The following is an 8,135-nucleotide window of genomic DNA, read 5'->3' on the forward strand; positions in this document are numbered from 1 at the left end:
ACACATATTTTTTCAATAAGCAAGAAGGATGAACTCAGATGATTTTTGTTGTCATATTTAGCTGTTTATTATAGGATATACTATGGAAAGAGGAATACTAAATCACCTAAGAAAGATTTTGTAACTGGAACTATGGTAAAAGAAAAAAAAACAAGTTTAAAGTTGTGCCACAAGTAGTATATTTTTATATTAAAAGATTTTTGCTGAAATCTCCTGTGAAAATAATGTTTAGAATCTGTTCTCCCCCAAGCTGTCCAACAAATTGATTTCATCCAGATGAGCAACTGTTGGAGAGTAATATGATTTTTCCCAGGCATTTTGTCTGTGGCCCCAACTTCTCTCCTGCTTAAACTATATATAAGTATTTATTCAGTCTGCACATACTCTGAAGTGTTGTGTGTACTTTATGTAGATTTTTGAAAAGTTAAAATTCTCTGTTTCTGCCATAAAGATCAATAATAAAGTAGAAAGAATAATAACTGAATAAATTAGTAAGTATAAAACAACATGTGGATATTTTGAACAGTAAAATTACTAATACTTTCTTATCAAGATAAGCATCACACACGATATTCAATGTTAGTAACATTAAATATGTAATATCTTCTGAAATGGAAGTTTCTATAAATCAGGGATATTTTATTCAGGAGAATTGTAGACTGAAATCAGAAAACTACAATGTTTTAAAAAATAAAGTTCAAGTAAACAAAAGAAGTAATAACTAAACTATATATCAGAGAAAAAAGAATGTAAATGAGACAGTAAAAGGAAAAAGCTAGCAAAACAACACTATGAAAAGATGAACTCAAAAGTAAAAAATCAAATAGCTGTTTTAAAGTCAAGAGAAGGGCGAAACACATAGGACAAGAAACTGCTTAATAAAATAGCTTGTAGTGGCCATTCAGTACTACATGATTAACACAATGACAATCAAACACAGCTGAAAGTCTCAGTCAATTTGGTAATTATAATGTTAACACCTTTTGGGGAAAACAGATATATCATCATTCCATGCTTGGTGACACTGTAAAAGGATTTCATAAGTGATTAAGAAAATGATGTCAAGATGGTGGAGAATCAGATGAGTTTATTACCCTTAGACTTTACTCCAATTCTGAATATTGAGATTTTTTCTTTTATTTTTTCTGATATTACACTTTGGGTATAAGACCTTCACCAACCAGCAACTGAGGTCTATGAGAACTTTATATGTATTATGCTTTTCTATATATATACTAAGAGAAAACACTAAAAACCTACCAGTGGAATTTTCTACTTGTCATATAAGGAATAATAAATCTTGGTGACAACAATGAGATATTCACCATGAGACTTATGCACTATTGCTATGATCCAACCTAACACTTTTCTACCATTTTATCCTATGCATTTATTTCAACAAGTTTTCAATTAGAATAGTATGTTTGAAAAGCCAAAGTTTTTTTTAATATTTTTTTAAATGCTTATTTATTTTTGAGAGAGAGAGACAGAGTGTGAGTGGGGAGAGGCAGAGAGAGAGGGAGACACAGAATCTGGCGCAGGCTCCAGACTCTGAGCTGTCAGCACAGAGTCCAACACGGGGCTCATACTCACAGACCACGAGATCATGACCTGAGCTGAAGTTGGACACTTAACCGACGGAGCCACCCAGGTGCCTCAGAAATGCCAAAGTTTAAAGAAAATAATATTTAGTGAGCATTGATTTTTTAAAAATTAGATATTCACAAACTAGGTATTGTCTTTTCCACTTGAAAGCATGAGGTTTTTTAATACATTCGCAAAATTTTAAAAGAATCCACTCAATACTCATATATTTTTAAAATTAAATGGTTGTCCAGATTTTAAGAAAGATGGTAAGGAGATGGGAAAAACCTGGAGAAAGGAGAGTCTAAGGCAAAAGAAAACAGGAATGTGAAGGGAAGGACTTCCAGCCTTATAAATCAGTATTAGAATGGGAGACATAATTCTGTGAAAGATAAGAAATCATTATAAAAATATACTTTTGGTTTTTGAAGACATTTTATTTTTCATGGCTAGTTGACATGGAAATAGAAAAGACCAAAGGTCTTTATGAAAGGCACAAATAAGTATTTTTCTATGTTGACCTATAGTTTCCTAAATTTAATATTGACTTTCATTTCTAAAATTCTGATTATGAGTGCACAGTGAGTCCAATTACAGCTATGCTAAAAGTTCCAGGATCATTGTATGTCATCCAGCACTGAGTGGTGAGGTGAAATGAAATGTGAAAGAATTAAAGATGGAAGTGTCTGAGCTAGATGTGGAGACAGGCTGGTTTGGTTACCCAGAGCCCAAACTTATACGCCCTTTGCCTAAATCATGCAGGTAAGAACTTGGTAAAAAGTTAAGAGTTTACTAATTTATAATGGATTTCAATCATCCATAAGTTCTTACTTACTATAAAATGTAGTTTGTCAAATTATAATCTGTCTGGTAAGAATAAGAATAGGAAAAAAAAAAAAGTAATTGATCCAGAAACCGAGAATGTCTTATAGCAAGAATGCTAGAAGCAGAAAGTTTAAGCTTGAGGTCTGTGTCGGAACATAGAACTACATTTAACTACCACATGGAGCCAATTTATCTAGAGTAAATAATATTATTGTACATAATCCTAGGGGATAAATAAATAATCCTAGCAGAAATATTAGAATATTTAGGGGCACCAGGGTGGCTCAGTCGGTTGAGTGTCTGACTTCAGCTCAAGTCGCGATCTCGTGGCTTGTGAACTCAAGCCCGGCCGTTGGGCTCTGTGCTGACAGATGGTAGCCTGGAGCCTGCTTTGGATTCTGTGTCCCTCTCTTACTCTGCCCCTCCCCCAATCATGCTCTGTCTGTCTCTCTCTCTCTCTCTCTCTCTCTCTCTCTCTCTCTGTCTCTCAAGAATAAACATTAAAAATTTTCAAAAAATAAATACTAGAATATTTCATATTTTTTTATAAAAATGTGAATCAAAAAATACTGAAATAAAATGAATAAACCTATCTTATGTATATTCTTAGTACAGGCTACTACTGAGTCACCAGTACTATAAACTAAGACTCTCTTATGATTTTTAAGACTAACATTTTATTTAATCCTCACACCATCCTGTTACCTTATTATCTCTAGTATATAGATAACTAAATTTAGCTATAAATATTGAGAAGTTAAGCGCTGTAACTGCTCCTTTTATAAAAGTTAGAATTGATTGAATAAGTTTTAGTCACCCTCATTTTGGGGGGAGGTGGATTTGGGAGAGTATTTTCAGGATTTGAAGGAGCTTCTAAATCTTTTGGCAGATACCAGGAAGCAAGCAGACAGTAGTTGTTTGTTGACTTTTAGGGGCAGGTATTGTAACACATATTTGTGTTACACTAGGCTTTGAAATATATTTGTGCATATTGCATACATAATAATCCATGAAGATGATTATACAGAAGAATTAGGGAAAAGATAACACAACCCTATTTATTCCAGCCCTAAGGATCTAGGTGTTTGAATCAGGAAAACAGTTATGACTAGGTAGGACAGTCAACAATCATCTAATGGAATAGGACTACCCTTGATCTCTCCCTTTTGCCCCATGTCTTAAGAGAGGAAACGTTTTATATTACCACGTCAGTAAGAGGAATCTCACAACTTCAGACATTTCACATACTGAATAAGCAGATGATGAAAGATCATTCTCTCCGTGATCAGTGAGTTTTGAACAGATTTGAAGAGTAAAGGGTGAGAACTTGCTGCATGCTTTATGCATAATTTATGTTATTACTGAATCTTCCAAGCAAATCCTAAGAATAGTTGTCCATATTTTCAATTAAGGAAACTGAGGCTTAGGGAAATGACCTCATTGCTTAAAATAACCAACTACTGAATTGAGAAGTCAGCTCTTGAATTTGAGCTTCTGTGGCTCCACAAGTTATGGTATTTTTCACTATACTATAATACACATTCAGCAAGGAGTTAATTGAAACAAAGGCTAAAAAATACAGTTAATTGTAAAGCAACTTCTATTTTTACTGGTGATAATCATCTGGTTTAATCTATTTTTCCAATACTTTATAGTTGAACAATTTTTTAACTTTACTTGAATTCTAGTTCTAGAACATATTTGAGAATAATAAGCTGGAAACTACTATGTTTAATGACACAGGATATTAATATTTATAGATTTTCTCCCTATAATTCACCACCAGTGCTGCCTAATGAACAATAGAGAAATTGGATGAGTGCATACAAGACTCAAATGATAGCCATTTTTCTACGGTGGGATCTCTAAGGAACTCCAAGTCACTGTAAGTCTTTATCATTACTCCATACCAGGCAAAGAAATTCCAAATTAGCACAGCCGATGCATCACAACTGTGCCTGCAGGTCATGTTCTTCCACCATGATAGCAGTATGAATCAGGGTGAGGCTGCCACGACAGAATATGCTTAGAAAAAACATGTTTCTTTCTCACAATCCCTGTTCCTCATCATGATACACAGTCTAGCAAATCAAGCTGCTTCCAGCCCCTCACTCCTCTCTCCTTTTTTTGTTTTTGTTTCTGTTTCTGTTTTTACTTCCATGATGCACTCAGAGATATAAATATTATACCTCCATACATAATCATATCCCTAGGAAACTCATTATCTTACTCTCTCACATAAAAGTGACAGCAATACAAGTGTGTTTCAGAGACTTGGACCTAGGGTTAGGCATTGGTAATCTCAAGCAATTATCTGTGACATTTGAGAAATCATGAGTTGGGGGCTTCAGTGATTCAGAGTGATAAAAATATTATAAATTTTAATTATGTAAATTATATAAAATTTAATTATATATAATTGAAATATAAAATTTTATATTATTTATGTTATTATTTTAATTTATACTTAAAGTGTAATAATTTTATATAATATATAATATACATATTAAAAATATATATATTATATATATATAATATATATATATATATTATATATGTATATATATATTATATATATTATTCAGTCTTAAAACTGAAACAGTCCTGGGCCAACCTGGATGATTGGTTGTGATCCCGTGGAAGTTTTTTGTACGGCTCACTGTACATTTATTTTAGAGTTGTAACAGAAATCTGGAGGTCAGATAATTCAACTTCCTACAGCATCCTGCCGCATCTCCACTAATCTCTCTAGGAAACTCATTGAATCCAGGTTTCATGTGGTGCTAATCATAAATAATCACTGTTTTCTGAACTTACATGTTGTTATTCATTTGAATACCATTTCTACAGCTATAATATTTATTCATTTCTACAGTATATTAAGAATAGTTTATTCATCTGATTTGTCATTAATCCCAATTTAAACATGATTTATATCTTCCTTACCCCAAATCACAATGAAACAATACAAATCAAGCACAAAACTTAAAAAGGCAAATTGAACTAAACCAATGTCAAGTAGCCAATCAAAAAAAAACAGCTTCCCCACACTGCTCCTTCCCAGCTTCACCCACTTCTTCATAATTCCCTCTCTCGTACTTTCTCAGCTCAGATTCTTGATATAATTATCAACATTACTTAGCAACTGGAATTTTTAACCAATAAAATGTGGGTTTTGGGTGTTTTTTTTCCCCACTTACTCATTATAATCTTTGCTATTTCATTCTCAAAGTAGTGAGATTTCTCCTGTTATCAAATTTAGTGGATTTGATTTTGAAGGAAGAAAAGAAAACAGATAATCAACCAAATTGCAGTAAACTGCAAGAACAACTTTCATAAGAATTACAATTGATACAAAAGTATTATTTAAGACGAAATCAATCAGTCAGGGGCCCCTGGGTGGCAAAGACGGTTAAGCAAACAACTTTTGATTTCAGCTCAGGTTGTGATCTCACAGTTCATGAGTTTGAGCCCTCCATTGGGCTCTCAGCTGACAGTGTAGAGCCTGCTTAGGATTTTCTCTCTATCCCTCTCTCTCTGCCCCTCCCTTTCTGCCCCTCATGCTTGTGCTCTCTCTTTCAAAATAAATAAATAAACTTAAAAAAAGAAATTAATAGGTCATTGAAGAAAATATCTCACAGGCCCATCTGTAGTAAAATAAAAGTAACACTCATTTCAGGGCACTCAAATTTGGAAACATGCATGGAAGGTTTATCTTGAAATATCTGTTTATGTTGAAGTATCTGAAGGCAAAATACAATGTATCTGAAAAGTAAAGGTTAATGAGGTAGGTTTTCCTCATTCTTAAAAAATTAGAACGTAAACAACCACTGAGTAAGATTGTTTTGAAAATCTGCATTGTTACAACTTCCCAAATCTTCCTGAAAGCACTTCCTGAGAAACAACTGCTAGAGAAGCCCTAAAAGAAGAGATTGATATCACTTGCAAAGTTTGCTTGGTAGGATGTTTTATGTAGTTGCAAAGATTTTGGAAAAAATAATATTAATGGACCAACTTCAAAATTAAAGCATTTTTAGCATTTTCCAAAGCTCAATCATCTAGGTTGCAGATTAGGAAAAGACAACAACAATTCAAATAAAAAAAAATTAGTTCTGAAAGAGGCACAATACTTTAGAAATAACAATTTTTCCCTAAATTTAGTTAAGAGGCAAGCCTCTAAATGTTTTCAGTGTTTCAATAAAATGATGGAAAATTCACTCCTTAGAAAAATAAAAGAAACATATCCACAAAACATTAAAAACATCCATACATATTAGATTGAAGAATAAATTTCTGTTTAATAATCTGTCTCTCCTTTGCAACAGATGACGAGGTAGACATTCCATTCTTTGAGGAAAGTTAACCCTTTCCTATGATTATGAATAATAATACACCTATTGACCTCAATGGAATGCCTGCTGAATTATGCAAAGGCAGATGTGATGTACTGCTTCTGCTTCACACACACACACACACACACACACACACACACACACACACAGCTGTCATGAAAAATGCCAGAGTGATCCCAGATAAAATCTCTCTGACCTAATCCTCACAATCTGAACATGTTACTTTACATGCCAAAGGGATTTTGCAATTAAGGATCAAGTTAAGGATTATGGGGAGATTATCCTGAATTATCTGAGTGGGCCCACTGTGATCACAATGGTCTTTATAAACACAGGTGCACATACAGCAGAGAAATAGGAGTGTCAGAGTCAGAAAAAAGAGGTATGATGAAAAGGAAGTAAAGATTGGAATGATGGACTTTGAAGACGGAGGAAGGGGCCATGAGCCAAGGAATATAAGCACCCTCTAAAAGCTAAATTTCTACCGGATCCACTAGAAAGAATGCAGTCCTGAAAAACATCTTGATTTTAGCCCCACATGACTCATCTCCAACTTCTGACCTCAAATAACACAAAACAAGTTTGTGTTATTTTAAGCCACTAGGGTTGTGATAACTTGTTAGAGTAGAAATAGGAAGCTAAAACAAATATAAAATAAATGTATTTGAAAACAGATATAAAATAGATTTTTTAAACAGAACTACATAGTTCCTATTTAAGAAAGTTTTCTAGTTTCTATTCCTGAATATCACTGCTAAAGGATATTAGAGTTTTCCTATATCAGCTCTCATGTAAAATGTGAAGAACATTTGAAGAATTAATTGATAACTTCTTCCTACAATCCATTTTATAAAACTAGTTTAAAAATAGCAATAAAATTAGGATTAATGTATTACATTCATAGACATCAATGTTCTCTTATTTAAATGTTGAAATTCAAAATATATTTGAAGGACTTTATACACAAGAAAATATAATATATAAGATAACTCGTATTCCTATCATCATAAGACTAGGTAAATGTCAATGATAAACCTAACTTTTTTTTAACAATGTGAGAGAAAAAACTCTAGACTCTTTAAAAGAAGTTTCATTACTGATATTGTTGATTGTGTCTGTTGCCTGGAGATTTGGTATTGAGAATTGGTGATTACCTTGTTTGGTCTTAGTTCATATTAAGAAAATGGGCTCTATTGTTTGTCAAATGGCTGCAAACCTATCTACTGTCTTCACAGTAATGAATGTAATTCATGCGCTGGCAAAGCCTCACACTTAATACCCAGGGAAGAAAATGATGGCATGAAATATGCATATGCTATTCAGGAGACAGCTCCAATTATAATCTATTGACTACAGTAACACTGAGTATCTGAA

Source organism: Felis catus, chromosome C2 (assembly GCF_018350175.1).
Source record: "Felis catus isolate Fca126 chromosome C2, F.catus_Fca126_mat1.0, whole genome shotgun sequence".
NCBI classification, from domain to species: Eukaryota; Metazoa; Chordata; class Mammalia; order Carnivora; family Felidae; genus Felis; species Felis catus.